Here is a 21232-nt window from a genome sequence, read left to right as displayed (position 1 = left end):
TTTCACATAATTAGAAAACCATAGCCCAAATATTTGGCTCCAAAGAAAATAAAGAACATCTAAAACCACGTTTTAAACAAAATTTATTGAAAATAAGTATTTCAGATTTTTGAGCAATGAGTTTTCATCCTGAGAGTAGGAAAAAAAAAAATTTAATCAAAAAGGCTGAAAATTTGGGTTAGAAATGAATAACAGGGAGGAGCAGCCAGGAGCTGACTATAATGGATGTGCTCCCTTAAAGCTGCACTGCGGCAAAACCTGTCCCTGCTCAATGCCTGTCCCTGTGGTCTATTTTCTGCAGAAGGTCTGACTGCGCAGGGGGCTGAGATGCCCCAAGATTGGCACAGTGGATGCTGCCCTGCTTTATCAGTAACACTGGTGGCTAGTGGCCGTGCCCTTCATTGGCCGATTGTTCACCTGCCGTCCTGTATGGAGCCCACCTAGGGACAGTGCTGCAGCGGCTCCTTACAACAACGTGATTTGGCCCTGTTTGGGTACCAGCCAGCGCAGTCTGGGGAGTATAATGGTACCCTGCAGAGCCCGATCCTTGGAGGACATTGTCTGTAAACTGTCAGCCTTTCAACCACCCTTTGGTGCAGGACTTACTTGAATTCAGCTGTGTGGGAGGCCCTTCTTCCCTCCACTTGCCTGCTATGCCACCCTGGATGGACTATCCCTGGGGAGCTTACCTAGCATGCTGCAGGCCTCTTAATCCTTCTATGATGCCCTTACCTAGGCTGCCTGGTGTAAAGGAGACAGCAGCAGAAGTAGAGTTGCTGGATTGGCCTGCCAGCTATATGCTGCCCCAGATAAAGGTCCTGCTGATGCAGCAGGGATTGTAGTCAGGCCCTATGCATGCATATTTGGCCCCTGTCTGTTCTGCAAGGGGATGCTATCTATCATTTTCTACAGCAGGATCTCTCAGTTACTCTGCATCATGAACTGGATGTTGTTGCTGCCATTTATTTTTCATTTTGAAACCCGGATGATCCTCAGCTACATCCCCTTTTTGGGTTCCTGTGAATTGTGCATTCCAAGAAGCTCTGGTTGGGGGGGGACTCTGCTGATACAGCAGAAGGTCATGCCTTTAGAAGTAACATTTCCTGCTATACTTTGTCTCACTGGAGTTGCTCACACCCTTAAGGGGGCTGTTTAATAGATGTTGCTTTGCTGGCCAGGTATCCCATTGGCCTTACCTCTTTCAATAGAATGACAAGGGTCTACATTGTTGAGAGCTGGGGGCGGGGGACCACCCTTTCAGGGTTCAGAGACTGTGGTTCATCGCTGTTTCATAGGGCCCAGGTTTGCACCATCCCTTCACATCACACTTCATGATGTCATGGAGGTCAGTGGTGCGACATCTGTTGTTCTCTGAGGCAGTCAGTCAGCCCAAAGACAGCAAGACTCAGACTGCTGCCTTCAGCACATATGAAACATACTTCATGAAGCCCGGACCGTTAAGGGTTTGCTCTTATTTGAGGGGTACTGTATCTCTTACTTCACTGATTATTTCACAGTCACCAGTAGCGAATGCAAGAAATGCCTTCCACTCTGGCCCACACTCCCGCAAAAAGATTTCCATTATGGTTTACTGGATCTAGTAATAACAACGGACAATAAACCAGAGAGTTTTCTAACCCGGTAGACCTGGAATCTTATTTAGTCAATTTGGAGGACAACGTTATGGACACCCGCAACGCTCACAAAATGCCAACTACTTCTCCTGAGGAAGGGGTATCAGTATCATGTGGGCAATCAAGTCCACACTTACAGAGGCAGACCCCTGGACCTTGCAGGGAATAAAAGTGTGAGTGGCTATAGCAGGTGGTGAATGTGCTTATAAGGGTAGGGATTGAGATAAATGATATTGAAGTGTGGGTAGTTCAATAGATCTCAACACAAATAAATATCTATATTAGCAGGCATTAAAATGACATCTATATTGGACTGAATAGAAAGATATTAATCATCACATAAAATCATTGAGTCCATATAGGTTTACAGCACTGCGTGTTCCTTTATAGAGTCCTTCACTTATTCATATTGACAAATTCATGTAATGTTGACAATCCAATATTTTGTGGTGCTTCAAATTCTTGAATATTCATTGTCCATACTCCTGTTGACAATCAATTCAACTGAAACATACAGCTTTTCCTAAGTGAATTGACATATCATTCATAATTAACAGTTAAACAGTAAATGGACCGTCCATTTGACAGCAAATAGACAACCACCCATTATTTTGCTGTATTAGCATGACTTATTCAGGGCTCTAAAGTAACATAAGTGCACTATATGTAAAGATGTTTTTATAGCTCAAAATTAAAAAGCAGAGAAAATTAAGAACTAAGACAAACAATGATAAGAAAATAACAGAATATGGGGTACAGTATATTGAGGAATGCTTCAATCTCCATTCAAATGATAATACTTACTGCCTACCAAATGATTGCAAGTTCATCTTTTGGAAGATAAAGTTTCAAATGCAAAGGCAGATTGATAGCTTGTTAAGTTTCATAAGAATCATATTTTTTTTTTTTTATAAATATTTTTATTAACATTTGCCATTTGCAGGTTGCATTCTTTACTACATGTACAGTTTCAGACATTATTTGTGCTTCTACAGCATTATTCTTTTTTTTTCCCTCTTTTTTTTTTTTCCTTTTCAGCATGCGTCATTGTTATTCATTTCCTATATGTTCGATGTCTTATTCTGCATTCAGTTTAGTGAGGTGTAGTCATTGATTGGTCCTTGCTATTATCTTGTCTGCTTACCTAAACTTAAACATGAACTTAAACATGAACTTAAACTTTCTGGTGTCATTTTACCAAATGTCTTTTTATGTGGGTGCAGTTTAGAGCATTGTCTTATTCCATCCTGCACTTGATTAGTTCTTACCCCTTCTATTGACAAGTTGGGTCATTTACTATTCATTGGTCCCTCAGTTCCTCACATCACATCTTTTCTGTTAATGTGCAGTTTATTGCTTCTTGTGAGTCATATATAATTTTGTCTCTCTCTCTTTGGTGTGACGGCTCTATCGGAGTGTGTTTCTTGCTATGTCTTATTTCACTTGCCAGTTGCTAATCTGATCCTTCTGTGTCCTTGCTTTCTTCCATTACTTCGCTTCTCCAATTTGACAATATCTCTTCCCAGGCCTGGGCTATTGGTTTTTGGCACAACCCTCTTGCTTCCTCGCTCTTCAGGGCCTGTAATTCAGCCCTCGCCCATCTCTCTACATCCCGCCTCCACTCGGTTATTACTGGGGCCTTAGTGGATTTCCAGCCTGCTGCTATTAGCCGCCTATATAGTGCTAGCGCAGTATCTATGTAATGCTCCTGCACCTTCCCAATTTTGAGGTCTTGTTTCAGGCCTACCAAGCATATCACCGGGGTCTGTGGCATTGGGCATCCCATTAGCTTCTCTAGGTCATTTGTCACCAGTCCCCATCCAGTTTGGATCTCTGGGCACTGCCATACCATATGGTCTAGATCGGCACTCACCACACCACATCTGGGGCATTCCGCCAGGGTGCCCCCATATATACGGGTTAAGCGCTGTGGGGTGAGATATGTCCTATGAGTGTAGTTATACTGGTTATATCTTAAACGGGTATTTCTCGATACTTTCTTTGGGTACGCCAGTATTTTCCTCCACTCCCATTCTGTGAGGTCTTTTCCGAGTGTTCTTTCCCATTTATCTCTCAATGGTCTCAATTGGTCTAATGTGCCTTCAATTTGTGTTTTGTATAGCTTGGTGATTTGGTGGGCTTCTGTCCCTATTGTCAGTAGTTGGTGTAACATGCAGAGCGTGGCTGGTTCAGCGTTAACCGTTTCCCAATGTTCTTGTATAATATGGGTTAGTCTTTGGTGCACTAGGAACTGACCTCTGGGAACCCTTTTTTTTTTTACTAACTCGGTGAATGAGCTCAGTACCCCCTCCTCAAATAGGTCTCCTATTGTCCCTATTCCAGCCCTTGTCCAGGGCTCTAGGTCTGTGTCCATCCATTTCCCATCAATTGTCTCTACCTTCAACACATGTAGTGGTAATGCCGGGGAGTAGGGTTTACCTATTCCTATCCTCTTTGAACATCTCTTCCAACACATCAATGCTACTTTCGTCAACATGCTTTTTTTCTTGTAACTTTAACTTTCGTCCTATCATTTCCGATATGATCTCTTCCATGCTTAACACTCTGCTCCCCGTGTGTCTTTCTAGCTTGCCCTCCCCTGCATTCCATCTGGCTGACCACTGTAATTGACAAGCTAAATAATATAACTCAAAGTCGGGAACTCCCAGTCCTCTCGCAGTAGTTGGTCTACATAATGTAGATAGTGCTGTGCGACTTCGGCCTCCGTCCCAGACTAACTCTCTGAGTAGTGAGTTTAGTTTGTTAAACCATTGCATTGGGATCAATATTGGTACGTTAGTAAAATAGTAAAGGAGGCGAGGTAACATGATCATTTTGGTTAGTGCTGTTCTGGCCATTATGGAAAGTTTCAGGGTTCTCCAGAACCCTACGGATGCTCTTAGAGAGCCTAGGCACCCTGCCAAGGTTACCCTCCCGCAGATTCCTCTGGTCATGATACACCTGGATGCCTAGGTACCTAAATGTGTCAGGGGCCCATACCACTGTCTCCGGGAATGCCGCTGGCTGAGTACAGCCCTTTGTGATCGGAAAAACATATGTTTTGCTTCTATTAAGTTTTAGCCCTGATAGCTCAGCAAATCTATGCAGGGCCTGTAAGGCCCATTGAAGTCCAGTGTCCCTGTCATTAAGGTAGATTAGGATATCGTCGGCATAGAGTGAGATATTGTGTTCACTCCCTCCCCATCTCACCCCTCTGTCTTTACCCTCCCTACGGAAGTAGGTGGCTAGCGGTTCAATGGCCAGGGCAAACAGTAGCGGCGATAATGGACATCCCTGCCTGGTTCCCCTATGAATGGTGTAGGGGGTTGAGATAACTTTCCCTGTCTTGACTCTCGCTTGTGGGGCTGTGTAGAGCAGGTCTACCCATTTTACCCATTTGTCTCCCATACCCATCTTTAGCATTACTACTCTTAGGTAATCCCAGCGGATCGAGTCAAAGGATTTCTCGAAGTCTATAGCCAGCAACATCCTTTTGGGTGGCTTCGCTGCTGCTGGCATCTGTATGATGGCAAAGAGTCGTCGGAGGTTGAGTGATGTGTTGCGAATCGGTACAAACCCGTTTTGGTCCACATGTACCAGAGCTGGTATATGTTGCAGCAGCCGGTTAGCTAGGATTTTGCTGAGGATTTTAAAATCGTTGTTTAACATTGAAAGTGGTCTAAAGTTGGTGACTGAAGCCTCGTTAGACTTTATTTTGGGCAGTGGAATCACCACTGCTTCCCTGAGTGTGTCTGGGAGAAGGCCTCCGTGTAGTGCCTCTGCATAAAGGTCTACCAGCTGTGGGGCCAGTAGCTTGGGGTATTTCTTATAAAAGTCCATTGGCAACCCATCAGTCCCTGGTGTTTTGCCTGGGGCCAGCTGTGTGATAGCCTCCAGTACCTCTTCCTTCGTAATTGGGCCCCTTAGTGTTTCACCTTCTCCCCTGTCTAAGGTCGGGAGCGGGAGTGATTGTAAGAATTCCGTTAGTCTGTCTTTCTCTAGTTCGTCTGGTTCCCTATATAAGTGAGTTTAATACTATTTAAAGGCCTCGTTAATGGGTCCAGGTTGGAATCTGTGGTTTCCTCTCATGTCGCGTACACTCACTATAGGTGTTCCCTCTCCTCCCGCTTTCACCAGCCATGCTAGCATCTTCCCCGATCTACCCTCTTCTGCTTGTACTGTGGCTAAGTGTTTCTGGAAACAGTGGCATCGTAGCTGTTCCTCAGTGCAGGAGTAGGATTTCATCGCCTGTTCGTACTCTTCCCTTTCTTGTGCACTCTTGTGCACTTTCTTTTCCCAACTATGTATTGCGTCCTCAAGCTTGATTACTTCTTGTTCTAGTGTGCGCTTAATGCCGACTGTCTGCCCTATACTGTAGCCCCTCACCTCAACCTTTAGTGCCTCCCATTCTAGATACCTAGAAGACGTTGATCCTTTGTTTATGTTAATTTGGTCTGCTAGGTGGGATCTAAGATTTTCTCTAAATGTCTGATCTTCTAATGTTGTTGGTGGAAGTCTCCAGCTCAGAATGGGGGGCCTATCCTCATCTAGTCTCCATCTCACCAAAAGCGGGTTGTGGTCTGATATTGTTCGTCCCAGGTATTCAGTATGGAAGATACCTTTTGCTATCCCAGTAGTACATACCACCCTGTCGATTCTAGTGTGTAATTGGTGTAGTGCAGAGTAAAATGAGTAATCCCTTTCGTTTGGGTGTTGTTCTCACCAGATATCTACCATTCCCCACACTTCTATCCACTCTCTTACTTTCTTCGTTGTTTTATGTGTCGCTTCCCCCTGTAGTGGAGGTAAAGAGCGATCTAAGTCTACATGCATGACACTATTAAAGTCTCCCCCTATTAATAAGTCCCCATTTTGTTGGCAGGTGATGCGGCTCGAGAGATGCTGCAAGAAGGGTGTTTGATCTTGGTTGGGGGCATAGATGCTTCCGAGCATTATTGGGATCCCATGTAGTCGTCCCTCCACCACCACGAATCTGCCCTCCCGATCTACCTCTATTGATCTCGCTTCAAATGGCACACCAACACGGATCCAAATCAGCGCCCCCCTGGAGTAAGACGAGTACCTGGTGGCAAACACCTGTCCTCGCCATCTGCGTTTTAACTTTTCTACCTCGTTCGTTGTCAGGTGGGTTTCTTGAAGCATTGCTTAACTGTCTTACCCTGACTAGGATTGTGGTCCGTAATTGGACAGGGTGCATCCCTGTGCCAACTAGAGACCTGATTTCTGACAGCTGGGTCAGGCAGACTTGAAACTCCAGAAGAGATTCTCCATTTTGGATTTTTGTGGAACAGTGCTTTCCGGGACTAAACATGTCACACTTTTAAGGAAGTTGTCATTGCAGAGGGTGGCACCCTGTACCCCATTAGCCAGCGGTCCGCCCTGCTTGCCAGCACATAAACCTGGATAGATATGGGAGAGTTGCCCAGCACCACAGACCTCTGCTGTAAAAAACCTGAAGAAGGACTGCCCTGCTGAACCCCTGGTGAGCACCAAAAAAGAGGACTGCACTCACAGGGACTGCAACTCCTGCACACTTGGGCTTCACCAAAAAGAGAACATTGCCTTCCTTCCAAGACTCTGCAGTGGAGTCCCTGAAAGCAATAGGTAGAAAAGAGATGCCATGAGTCACCTGCATCAACCCCAGCAAGGACAAGCCCAGCTGACCAGCTCAACTGGACTTTTAAGGATTTATCCAGGTGCATTGTGAAAATTGTAGTCCTAACTCTTCAAGGAGCAACTCAGAGCTCCTGGACCCTTGGCTGATGCTGTGGACCCTTAAAGACCCAAAAGGATCTTCTGGAAGAACATCCAGAAGTTTTAAATGATTTGGAAAATGTTTGGGGAAAAGCCCATAAGTTGACCAAACCCGTCATAGAGAGTCTGGCCGGTGACGTCAAACCATGACTTGGCCTGAAATTCAGGTGCGCCCTACTGAAGTTCCGGAGCTCTTCACCGCCGATGATGAGAACCTGGAACGCCAGGAGTTTGTCAAGGCCTTGTGCTGAAACAAGCTGATGAGTCGTAACCCAGCCTGCAGAGAAGCATTGCTCGACAACTAGAGAAAAATATCCAAAAATGTGCAAAGCTGACATTTTTGACCGAGGCCTACCGCTCAGTGTAGCCGACCTGTGGTCCATCACAGGTTAAACTTTGACTTTGCCCCGGTGAGGTGCGACCAGATTGCCAAGGCTTTTCACTTTTTGGTCTTAGAAAGTACATTTTTACATTTAATATTTAAAAATTCATATCTGCCATTCCCTATACTGGATTTTTATTTGATCTATTTATTTATTTTTTTATGTCATTTTAATCATAAAAATATTCTATAATTTTAAAAATTTGTGTTGGATTTTTATTGGGTGTTGTCTCTTACTTATTTACTGTTTTGGTGATATTAAATGCTTTACAAACTTTTATCCTAAGTTAAGACTGTCTGCTTTCAGCTAAGCTACCCAAGAGTCGAGCAAGGATTAATTTATTGAGGTCCCACCAACCACTGCCTACTCTTAAAAAATTAAAAGTAGATTTTTCATTTTTGTTTTTGACATGCATCCTGTTTGTTTAAGGAAAATGGGCTGCATTTTTAAAAAAAAGTTGTTTTATTTAAAAGCAGACCACCATCCCTGTGTTTTTAGCGATTCCCAGACAGGTCGCAAATTGCAACCTACCTCATGAATATCAATAGGTTAGGTCAATTTCAACCCACTAGGAATACCAAACAGTGTAAAACACACTGTTGTACGTAGATGTTTGTGATTTCCTAATAGCGTATCGCAAATCCTCGCTACTAAGAAATCACAAGCCCAAATCTACGTACATCTGGCCCTAAGTATTTTGCCACTTATGCAGCAAAGTCTACAAGCATAGGTTTAGCTCAGTGCTATGCACACCACACCGTAAAATGACAAAATCCTTTTACCACTCCAGCCACAGAATTACAGCTTTGGATTGGTAAAATAGCATCCAAGCCAACCTGCAATGAATAAAAGCAATCCCTAACATGTGTTTTGCTATCAATAAAGTTCTTCAGAGAGATTTAGCTTTGTCCAAACACAAAGGGGGCATCTAGTATATGTCAAAACAATACCCTCTCAGGCTTAGAGCGCCACATAAAATTATGCAAAAAAGAAGCATAGAACTCTGGGTAGTACCCAAGTTTAGATGGAGAGCAACACCTGTAGAGAGCACCCTAAAACACAAAAGACACTCCCCATAGACTTTGTTTGACAGCGCTACTGCATGAAATGGAAATTCACCAAATTTGATAGGAATATAGGTCTTGGTCTGCAGACACTGCATTTTGTAATTTGATGTAAATCCATGCCGTTTCTTTTCAAAAATTAAGGTTTAAAAATAATTGCATATCTGGACAATAGAGTCAGCAAAAGGCTTGCAAGAGTTTTTCGGGAAGCCTAATTTGAATAAAGAGCATTCTGATTGGCCCAGGTAGGTTTCTTCTCTTTGTGCCATGTTGCTCCAGTGAAAGTCTGACTTCCACAGGAGCAAGTACTTTGATTCACCGCCAGCAACATGAGAAAAAAATGTGCCGGGTGCTGTTACAGGGCTCAAGGACTTAGAGCCTTATTACGACTTCGGCAGTCCCACCACTGGACTGCCAAAGCAGCAGGGAGGACGGCAGCTTCATGCAGGTTGCATCCCCCATCCTATTACAATGCTCCCAATGGGCTAACTGGTGGGAACATTGTACTACGAAGTTTCCTCCGGGCTGACCGGCGGGAACAGTGCTATGGTATAGACCTCGGCTTCCTTAAGGGAGCCGAGGCCAATACCGTAGCACGCTAGCACCCTCTAAATGAGCACTGTCTACAACTTATAATGTTTTCCCCGCCAGCCCATCAGGGAAAAGGGGCGTAACATTGACAGCGGCTCCAAATGGAGCCGCCGCCCATGTTGGTGTGCGGCGGGTGCAGCAGCACCTGCCGTGCAGATCACTGCCCGTAAATCAGGCAGTGACCTGCGTGATGGGGCGCTGCAAGGGGGCCCCATACCAAGCGCATGAGCAGTGCAGTGGCCATCAGGGGGGCCCCAAATCGCCCCCAAGATATGGATTCCGCCAGCCTATCCCTGGCGGTGTGAACTGCGGGGAAAAGGCTGGCGGAATGAGTATCATTATCCGGAGGGCAGCGCTGCTTACCCTGTCGGATAGGAATACACCACCCCCGCCATCATTACTGCTGGCGATGTCTTCCGCCATGGGGTTTTGGGTGGTTTGTTATATGGCGGTCCGAGGCGACATGCCGGATGACGGTATTTACCACCGCCGCCGGCATGGCGGCCGAGACCGCCATGTACATAATGAGCCCCAAAGTCTGTGGTTGATTTTTAAAGTGAACTTGGCTATGCAGGAACTGTGTGTTTTAGGGTCAATGCTGCACATAAAACATGCTTGGTACACCTGAAGGAGTTGCATCTATGATGGCATTAATGATGCTTCATATTAATCTTAGCTATTTTGTACTTACTTTTAGCCTCTAATGCTATACTAGTTTATCGAGTGATATGCTAACACAAAGACAATTTGCAGCAAGCTCATAGACAACGCACCAGTCCCTATAAGTACCTGATAATTCAAAAAGACAAAGTATATATGTATTAATTTATCATCAGCATGGGCTCGCAACTCAACCAAGGGTCCTGCTGCAAAAGAAGCCTCAAAGGTTAAACTAGCCCTACTCAGAAAACAAAAAAGGCGGTGCACCGCAACACAAATGCACATGTAATGTAAATTGAAAGAAAAGTCCAGTGCTCCAATGATGCAGAAGAATATTTCTTTCGTTGTAATATTTCTTTACAAGTCCAGTGCTTTGTATTTTCAAACTGCGTAAATGAGGTACGTAAGACAATGGATGGACAGCCGTCAAACTTCGTAAATGAAGTACGTAAGACAATGGATGGACAGCCAACGCGTTTCGTCCACTGTTGGGGCTTCTTCAGGGCTGTAATTTAACATGAGAACAATATGTACAATATACACTAGACAACAAGAGCCCAGTTGGGTAAAAAAAAAAATATGATTCAAAATGGAAAGGTCAACTGAAGAGAATATTGCGTACCAACACAAATGCAAAGCACAGTGAAACCGAATAAGAATATGCAAAGGTCATAAGTACACCCAAGACAAGTACATGTTACAAATGGTAAAAATATGCAATTATATATATAATCTCAGGCTTTGGGAAATGTACATATATGGACAAACCCCAAGTGATAAAACAAAGTCCAAGAAAATACAGTCGTCAAAGAAATGAACATGTAAGGAGAGAAATTAATGAGAAGAAAAAGAGAGATGTGGCTATATTTCAAGAAACAAGTGAATACAAAGGATCCTCGTGTGTTTAGAAAACAGAATCCAAATAGGTGTAGGGGATAGTGCATACAAAGTAAAGCATACCGTAATGGAATCCAGTCAGTCACAAGGGCAGAGGGTAACAGTACGTTTTTAGTGCCTATCAAAAAAGACACTCATAAGTCAAAATACAAACAGATATAGAAGGACCAAAGGTAAGAGGGAAGGGGAAAATTAATAGTGGCCATAATCTCAACAAAGTGCGTAATAAGTGTATTCAAAGGGAAAAGAGAAAAGGGTTACAAAAGCGCACAATGTCCACACCTAGAACCAGGAAAACGAAAAGAATAGAAACACAGAAAAATATTATTAAGAGGGCGGCCGAAGAGTCATAAGATTAACTGTCACCAGCATGGGAGACTATAAACTATAACCAAGTAATATGTGGATAAAAAGCTGAGTAAAAAGAATCAGGAATAAAATTAAATTGTAAATGCTCCAAGGCATGGAGCAAAATCGCCGTGATACAGAGTAAAACAAAAGGAAAAAGGAAAAAAAGAAAGAAAACATCTTACCGGTGAGGCTATTGGCCACGGTGAAAACGTCTGGAATATAGGATAACACGGTCCGAGCGACCGTTGTAGTGTGAGCGGGGCCAGCACGAGTATTGTGCCGGTCTTAAGAAGTAAAACGGACGGGCGCCCAGGTAGTGGCTATCTTAAATAGAATAGACAGGACCAGGAAATCCGGGTCACGTACACAGCAAAGTAAAATACATTTAAAAAACTGACTATCGGAAAATACAGTAAAAGACAATACAAAAACCGAGTAGTGAAACAGCAGAGGTATTTGGACACGGGTAATGTAATAAAGCAGACATGATGTTGGGTTAATGTTTTTAAGCACAGAAAGAAGTGTCTTAAATTAAATAAAATTTAATAAAATGAAAAAAACACGACGTCCGGGTCCTAAAAGAAACAGAATAAAAGAAACAGAATAAAGGAAGGACTATGGCGGCGGCCATCTTAAGGCAGTCATGAAGTTCAAAGCTAAATAATAATGGGCGCAGGAAAAGAGTGTATTGCAAGAATTCCTTGCATGAGAAAAATGGGGGGGCACTAGTAGAAGAGACTATCTAAAAGAAAAGAGAGGAAGGGAGAATCAAAACAATAAATAATATTGAGCGCAGGAAAAGGGTGTATTGCAAGAATTCCTTGCATGAGAAAAAAGGGGGGGGAGGGGGCCACTAGTAGAAAAGACTATCTAAAAGAAACGAAGAGGAGGGGAGAATCGAAACAATAAAGGGGACGACAACTAGACAAAGAGATACGAGGAAAGGGTAAAAAAAGAGAGGAAATGGGTAACAGGTGTATATATCAAAGGAATGTAAGTGAAAGCAGTAAACATGTAGAGAAGTGAGGTGGAAGAGCAAAATAGCCCAACCGAAGGTGGTGTGCCAAATAGACACCAAAGAATATGAATATCTAACAAGCAAGACAAATACAACATATGAACAGTAAGATTAATTTCCAATCAAAATATTAGTATTAGTCCTGCTATTGTACAGTACAAACATACAAGAATAACAGACATGGTTGCATAAATTTTAAGTATGACAGTATATGTGTATTGTATATTAAAACCTCAAAAATAAGGCTACAAAAAATAATGAAATTCGTGATCGGTATTATGGCCCAATTCAACCACTCGCAGGCGGCAGATCCAGGCTGCCTCCCTTTGGCGTAGTGTCAATTCCCTGTTGCCTCCTCTGGGGTGAGTAGGAACGTGGTTGATTCCCTGGAACCAAATCAGTGAGTCATGAGGATGAGCAAGTGCTATGTGTGTTGTTAATGGATAGTCAGAGTCCTGTTTTTTGATAGCTCGTAGATGTTCCTGTATCCTAATTTTCAGAGAACGTTTTGTACTCCCCACACAGATTTTATTATAAGCACATCCTAGAACATAAATAACAAATTTAGTGTTACAATTGATGAAGTGAATAATAGTAAAAATCTTAGTATTATTATAACAGAAGTCTTTCGTTTTATCACGACCAAAAATGCAAATGTTGCAATTGTGACAAGTGTAGAATACCCTAGGTTTGGTGGAGAGCCATGTGGTGGGGCTAGGGGCAGAAATGTAACTAGAAGAAAGATGGTCCCTCAAGGTTACTCCTCTATGGTAAGTAATCTTGGGTGTATTCGAGATAACACCTTTGAGACAAGGGAATTCAGTCAGTAAGGGCCAGTGGCGTTTGAATATTTTAAAGATGTCCTGACTATAAGCTGTATAGCGAGTTACAAAAGACAGAGAATTTTTTCGATTCTTATTGTCCCTCTGTGGTTTGACAGTCAAGTTATCTTTTCTGGGAGTATCCATAATACGTTGAACTGCCTGTGACAGAATCTTAGCCTTATAACCCCTATTGGTGAATCTGTGTTTAGTAAGTTGAATGTAAGTCCAGAATTTATCATTAGTGCTACAATTACGTCTGACACGTACCATTTCTCAGAATTACCGAAACAGGGTGGGCACTGGTGGCATGAAGTAGACTAATACATGCTGTGGATTTCCCATATAGAACACTCTGTATACTGTTCTGTTCTATAAAAAATCTGGTGTCCAGGAAGTCTATGGTGTCTCTGCTGTAGTGTAGACTGAGCTGTACATTGTAAGGATTATTGTTAAGGAAGGTATGATACATGGTCAGTTGTTCAATAGTACCGTTCCATATGATGATAATATCGTCAATGTATCTCCCCCAGAAAACAATAAAGTTGGTCCAGGGTGAAGCATGTTATTTTTTCATACCGTCCCATAAATAAACAGGCATATGATGGGGCAAATTTTTAACCCATCGCCGTCCCTTGTGTCTGCTGATACCACTCATTGTCATGTACAAAGTAATTTTTTGACGAAATAATGTCAATCATCTGTACAAGCATCTGGTTGTGTGCAAAACAGTCAGCAGTCCTAGTGTTTACGAATGAAGTGACTGCTTGTATTCCAAAGGGTTTACGTATACATGCATATAAACTACTCACGTCCATCGTAACAAAAAGAAGATCCTCAGACCAAGTGAAGTCTTCAAATTTGTTAAGGATATCTTTGCTGTCCTGAATGAACGAGGGTAAATTACAAACAAAATTCTGTAAGTAGGAATCCACATATTCTGAATTTTTTTCTGTAGGAGAATCTATGCCTGATATAATGGGTCTTCTGGGAGGGAAATCACCACCCTTATGCACTTTAGGAAGTATATATATACAGGGGAATCTGTTTTTTTTTACAGTAAGATATTTGAATTCATCAATTGAAAGTTACCCTAGTTCGTACCATCCCCATAGTTTGTTATTGATATATTCCATTAGACCACCAATGGGAATGTGTGTAAGATGTTTGTAACAAGTGGCATCAGACAGTTGCCTATTAATTTCCTCCATATAGTCACTACCAGTTTATCGAGTGATATGCAGGAAAGTGTCCCTTCGTGCACAAAAACAATCCTTCCTACAATGTAGACACCCTTTCACCAAGGTGCAAAGGAGCCTGCATTGAAGCAAGGCAGCCAATTGTGCGCTAGTGCAGTGAAAGAGGACAGGAATGTGCTGTATCTCATAGATATGTGCATTCCTGCCCTCTTCTTTTGACACAGTGCAGTACAGCAAAGTGACATGCATCACTGTCCTCCATTAAAAACTTGCAAATAAGCCCCTGAGAGTTTTATGTGTCTGTTAAATTCAATACATGACCAACATGTAGTTTATGTGCAGTTAGTTTTCCTAGAGTAAAGTTTAGGAGTTATAGGAAGTCCCTTATACGTGAAAAATAAGGATTGGGTTGATTTCATAAGTTACCAAACCAGTTAACATAGACACCTTATTCCCACTTCAATTCCACCTCTGATTTTTCCTCTTAGTATTCGAAGATCTCATAGTGTTATTATAAAGTGTGGAGGCTGATGGTTGTGAAACAACTCTATCAAAAAGGCGATTATCTTATACATTCACTGCATTAGAGGCATAATTTTTGGCAACATGTTAAATTTTGTATTTAAATAAATCTAAACACTGAAATTATATTGTGCATCAAAAAAAAGTAATCTTGTTTTGTCCTTAAATAGTTCCTGAACCCATATTAACTCTTACTCTCTCATGTCAAAATTATCCTGTTTTGAATTTTGAAAAGTTTATCATGACAGATGCATGAACTTAAAAAATTATATGTATTAATGACCCACTGAAATAGTTTAAGGTATTTTCAATTGTATGTGCTTCTAATGATGGATTGCAACATAAATGAGTGCTACTGGGAAGAAGATATACATTTCATAAATGAAAAATGAGGAATAAACATTTTTGCAACCTTAGCCCACAGAAGACATTATCATCATCAGTGTGTTCTAATAACGAATACGTGGATTGTTACTAACCAGAGGCAATGTGATCATTTTGAAAATCCAGAAATCTAATTTCTCTGTACTATTTTCCTTTATTAACTTCAGTAAATACATTTGTGGTTTCACTTTATTCCAAGCTAGAGAGGTGAGTAAAGAATCATTTTTCTATAAAGGGTGAGATGGTATATTTTTATTAATTGTGGATGCAGCAAATAAAACAATAGAAACCAAAATCATTTTAATAGAATCATGACGCCCCCTACAATGGGTTCCATCTCTTTATTAATAAGCCTAATGTATTAATAGGTTCTTGTAAATTTATTTTGGCTTTACCTTTCACATAATTAGAAAACCATAGCCCAAATATTTGGCTCCAAAGAAAATAAAGAACATCTAAAACCACGTTTTAAACAAAATTTATTGAAAATAAGTATTTCAGATTTTTGAGCAATGAGTTTTCATCCTGAGAGTAGGAAAAAAAAAAATTTAATCAAAAAGGCTGAAAATTTGGGTTAGAAATGAATAACAGGGAGGAGCAGCCAGGAGCTGACTATAATGGATGTGCTCCCTTAAAGCTGCACTGCGGCAAAACCTGTCCCTGCTCAATGCCTGTCCCTGTGGTCTATTTTCTGCAGAAGGTCTGACTGCGCAGGGGGCTGAGATGCCCCAAGATTGGCACAGTGGATGCTGCCCTGCTTTATCAGTAACACTGGTGGCTAGTGGCCGTGCCCTTCATTGGCCGATTGTTCACCTGCCGTCCTGTATGGAGCCCACCTAGGGACAGTGCTGCAGCGGCTCCTTACAACAACGTGATTTGGCCCTGTTTGGGTACCAGCCAGCGCAGTCTGGGGAGTATAATGGTACCCTGCAGAGCCCGATCCTTGGAGGACATTGTCTGTAAACTGTCAGCCTTTCAACCACCCTTTGGTGCAGGACTTACTTGAATTCAGCTGTGTGGGAGGCCCTTCTTCCCTCCACTTGCCTGCTATGCCACCCTGGATGGACTATCCCTGGGGAGCTTACCTAGCATGCTGCAGGCCTCTTAATCCTTCTATGATGCCCTTACCTAGGCTGCCTGGTGTAAAGGAGACAGCAGCAGAAGTAGAGTTGCTGGATTGGCCTGCCAGCTATATGCTGCCCCAGATAAAGGTCCTGCTGATGCAGCAGGGATTGTAGTCAGGCCCTATGCATGCATATTTGGCCCCTGTCTGTTCTGCAAGGGGATGCTATCTATCATTTTCTACAGCAGGATCTCTCAGTTACTCTGCATCATGAACTGGATGTTGTTGCTGCCATTTATTTTTCATTTTGAAACCCGGATGATCCTCAGCTACATCCCCTTTTTGGGTTCCTGTGAATTGTGCATTCCAAGAAGCTCTGGTTGGGGGGGGACTCTGCTGATACAGCAGAAGGTCATGCCTTTAGAAGTAACATTTCCTGCTATACTTTGTCTCACTGGAGTTGCTCACACCCTTAAGGGGGCTGTTTAATAGATGTTGCTTTGCTGGCCAGGTATCCCATTGGCCTTACCTCTTTCAATAGAATGACAAGGGTCTACATTGTTGAGAGCTGGGGGCGGGGGACCACCCTTTCAGGGTTCAGAGACTGTGGTTCATCGCTGTTTCATAGGGCCCAGGTTTGCACCATCCCTTCACATCACACTTCATGATGTCATGGAGGTCAGTGGTGCGACATCTGTTGTTCTCTGAGGCAGTCAGTCAGCCCAAAGACAGCAAGACTCAGACTGCTGCCTTCAGCACATATGAAACATACTTCATGAAGCCCGGACCGTTAAGGGTTTGCTCTTATTTGAGGGGTACTGTATCTCTTACTTCACTGATTATTTCACAGTCACCAGTAGCGAATGCAAGAAATGCCTTCCACTCTGGCCCACACTCCCGCAAAAAGATTTCCATTATGGTTTACTGGATCTAGTAATAACAACGGACAATAAACCAGAGAGTTTTCTAACCCGGTAGACCTGGAATCTTATTTAGTCAATTTGGAGGACAACGTTATGGACACCCGCAACGCTCACAAAATGCCAACTACTTCTCCTGAGGAAGGGGTATCAGTATCATGTGGGCAATCAAGTCCACACTTACAGAGGCAGACCCCTGGACCTTGCAGGGAATAAAAGTGTGAGTGGCTATAGCAGGTGGTGAATGTGCTTATAAGGGTAGGGATTGAGATAAATGATATTGAAGTGTGGGTAGTTCAATAGATCTCAACACAAATAAATATCTATATTAGCAGGCATTAAAATGACATCTATATTGGACTGAATAGAAAGATATTAATCATCACATAAAATCATTGAGTCCATATAGGTTTACAGCACTGCGTGTTCCTTTATAGAGTCCTTCACTTATTCATATTGACAAATTCATGTAATGTTGACAATCCAATATTTTGTGGTGCTTCAAATTCTTGAATATTCATTGTCCATACTCCTGTTGACAATCAATTCAACTGAAACATACAGCTTTTCCTAAGTGAATTGACATATCATTCATAATTAACAGTTAAACAGTAAATGGACCGTCCATTTGACAGCAAATAGACAACCACCCATTATTTTGCTGTATTAGCATGACTTATTCAGGGCTCTAAAGTAACATAAGTGCACTATATGTAAAGATGTTTTTATAGCTCAAAATTAAAAAGCAGAGAAAATTAAGAACTAAGACAAACAATGATAAGAAAATAACAGAATATGGGGTACAGTATATTGAGGAATGCTTCAATCTCCATTCAAATGATAATACTTACTGCCTACCAAATGATTGCAAGTTCATCTTTTGGAAGATAAAGTTTCAAATGCAAAGGCAGATTGATAGCTTGTTAAGTTTCATAAGAATCATATTTTTTTTTTTTTATAAATATTTTTATTAACATTTGCCATTTGCAGGTTGCATTCTTTACTACATGTACAGTTTCAGACATTATTTGTGCTTCTACAGCATTATTCTTTTTTTTTCCCTCTTTTTTTTTTTTCCTTTTCAGCATGCGTCATTGTTATTCATTTCCTATATGTTCGATGTCTTATTCTGCATTCAGTTTAGTGAGGTGTAGTCATTGATTGGTCCTTGCTATTATCTTGTCTGCTTACCTAAACTTAAACATGAACTTAAACATGAACTTAAACTTTCTGGTGTCATTTTACCAAATGTCTTTTTATGTGGGTGCAGTTTAGAGCATTGTCTTATTCCATCCTGCACTTGATTAGTTCTTACCCCTTCTATTGACAAGTTGGGTCATTTACTATTCATTGGTCCCTCAGTTCCTCACATCACATCTTTTCTGTTAATGTGCAGTTTATTGCTTCTTGTGAGTCATATATAATTTTGTCTCTCTCTCTTTGGTGTGACGGCTCTATCGGAGTGTGTTTCTTGCTATGTCTTATTTCACTTGCCAGTTGCTAATCTGATCCTTCTGTGTCCTTGCTTTCTTCCATTACTTCGCTTCTCCAATTTGACAATATCTCTTCCCAGGCCTGGGCTATTGGTTTTTGGCACAACCCTCTTGCTTCCTCGCTCTTCAGGGCCTGTAATTCAGCCCTCGCCCATCTCTCTACATCCCGCCTCCACTCGGTTATTACTGGGGCCTTAGTGGATTTCCAGCCTGCTGCTATTAGCCGCCTATATAGTGCTAGCGCAGTATCTATGTAATGCTCCTGCACCTTCCCAATTTTGAGGTCTTGTTTCAGGCCTACCAAGCATATCACCGGGGTCTGTGGCATTGGGCATCCCATTAGCTTCTCTAGGTCATTTGTCACCAGTCCCCATCCAGTTTGGATCTCTGGGCACTGCCATACCATATGGTCTAGATCGGCACTCACCACACCACATCTGGGGCATTCCGCCAGGGTGCCCCCATATATACGGGTTAAGCGCTGTGGGGTGAGATATGTCCTATGAGTGTAGTTATACTGGTTATATCTTAAACGGGTATTTCTCGATACTTTCTTTGGGTACGCCAGTATTTTCCTCCACTCCCATTCTGTGAGGTCTTTTCCGAGTGTTCTTTCCCATTTATCTCTCAATGGTCTCAATTGGTCTAATGTGCCTTCAATTTGTGTTTTGTATAGCTTGGTGATTTGGTGGGCTTCTGTCCCTATTGTCAGTAGTTGGTGTAACATGCAGAGCGTGGCTGGTTCAGCGTTAACCGTTTCCCAATGTTCTTGTATAATATGGGTTAGTCTTTGGTGCACTAGGAACTGACCTCTGGGAACCCTTTTTTTTTTTACTAACTCGGTGAATGAGCTCAGTACCCCCTCCTCAAATAGGTCTCCTATTGTCCCTATTCCAGCCCTTGTCCAGGGCTCTAGGTCTGTGTCCATCCATTTCCCATCAATTGTCTCTACCTTCAACACATGTAGTGGTAATGCCGGGGAGTAGGGTTTACCTATTCCTATCCTCTTTGAACATCTCTTCCAACACATCAATGCTACTTTCGTCAACATGCTTTTTTTCTTGTAACTTTAACTTTCGTCCTATCATTTCCGATATGATCTCTTCCATGCTTAACACTCTGCTCCCCGTGTGTCTTTCTAGCTTGCCCTCCCCTGCATTCCATCTGGCTGACCACTGTAATTGACAAGCTAAATAATATAACTCAAAGTCGGGAACTCCCAGTCCTCTCGCAGTAGTTGGTCTACATAATGTAGATAGTGCTGTGCGACTTCGGCCTCCGTCCCAGACTAACTCTCTGAGTAGTGAGTTTAGTTTGTTAAACCATTGCATTGGGATCAATATTGGTACGTTAGTAAAATAGTAAAGGAGGCGAGGTAACATGATCATTTTGGTTAGTGCTGTTCTGGCCATTATGGAAAGTTTCAGGGTTCTCCAGAACCCTACGGATGCTCTTAGAGAGCCTAGGCACCCTGCCAAGGTTACCCTCCCGCAGATTCCTCTGGTCATGATACACCTGGATGCCTAGGTACCTAAATGTGTCAGGGGCCCATACCACTGTCTCCGGGAATGCCGCTGGCTGAGTACAGCCCTTTGTGATCGGAAAAACATATGTTTTGCTTCTATTAAGTTTTAGCCCTGATAGCTCAGCAAATCTATGCAGGGCCTGTAAGGCCCATTGAAGTCCAGTGTCCCTGTCATTAAGGTAGATTAGGATATCGTCGGCATAGAGTGAGATATTGTGTTCACTCCCTCCCCATCTCACCCCTCTGTCTTTACCCTCCCTACGGAAGTAGGTGGCTAGCGGTTCAATGGCCAGGGCAAACAGTAGCGGCGATAATGGACATCCCTGCCTGGTTCCCCTATGAATGGTGTAGGGGGTTGAGATAACTTTCCCTGTCTTGACTCTCGCTTGTGGGGCTGTGTAGAGCAGGTCTACCCATTTTACCCATTTGTCTCCCATACCCATCTTTAGCATTACTACTCTTAGGTAATCCCAGCGGATCGAGTCAAAGGATTTCTCGAAGTCTATAGCCAGCAACATCCTTTTGGGTGGCTTCGCTGCTGCTGGCATCTGTATGATGGCAAAGAGTCGTCGGAGGTTGAGTGATGTGTTGCGAATCGGTACAAACCCGTTTTGGTCCACATGTACCAGAGCTGGTATATGTTGCAGCAGCCGGTTAGCTAGGATTTTGCTGAGGATTTTAAAATCGTTGTTTAACATTGAAAGTGGTCTAAAGTTGGTGACTGAAGCCTCGTTAGACTTTATTTTGGGCAGTGGAATCACCACTGCTTCCCTGAGTGTGTCTGGGAGAAGGCCTCCGTGTAGTGCCTCTGCATAAAGGTCTACCAGCTGTGGGGCCAGTAGCTTGGGGTATTTCTTATAAAAGTCCATTGGCAACCCATCAGTCCCTGGTGTTTTGCCTGGGGCCAGCTGTGTGATAGCCTCCAGTACCTC

The sequence above is a fragment of the Pleurodeles waltl genome, chromosome 4_2 (assembly GCF_031143425.1).
Source record: "Pleurodeles waltl isolate 20211129_DDA chromosome 4_2, aPleWal1.hap1.20221129, whole genome shotgun sequence".
Classification (NCBI taxonomy): Eukaryota; Metazoa; Chordata; class Amphibia; order Caudata; family Salamandridae; genus Pleurodeles; species Pleurodeles waltl.
Note: the sequence above shows the minus strand (reverse complement) of the source record.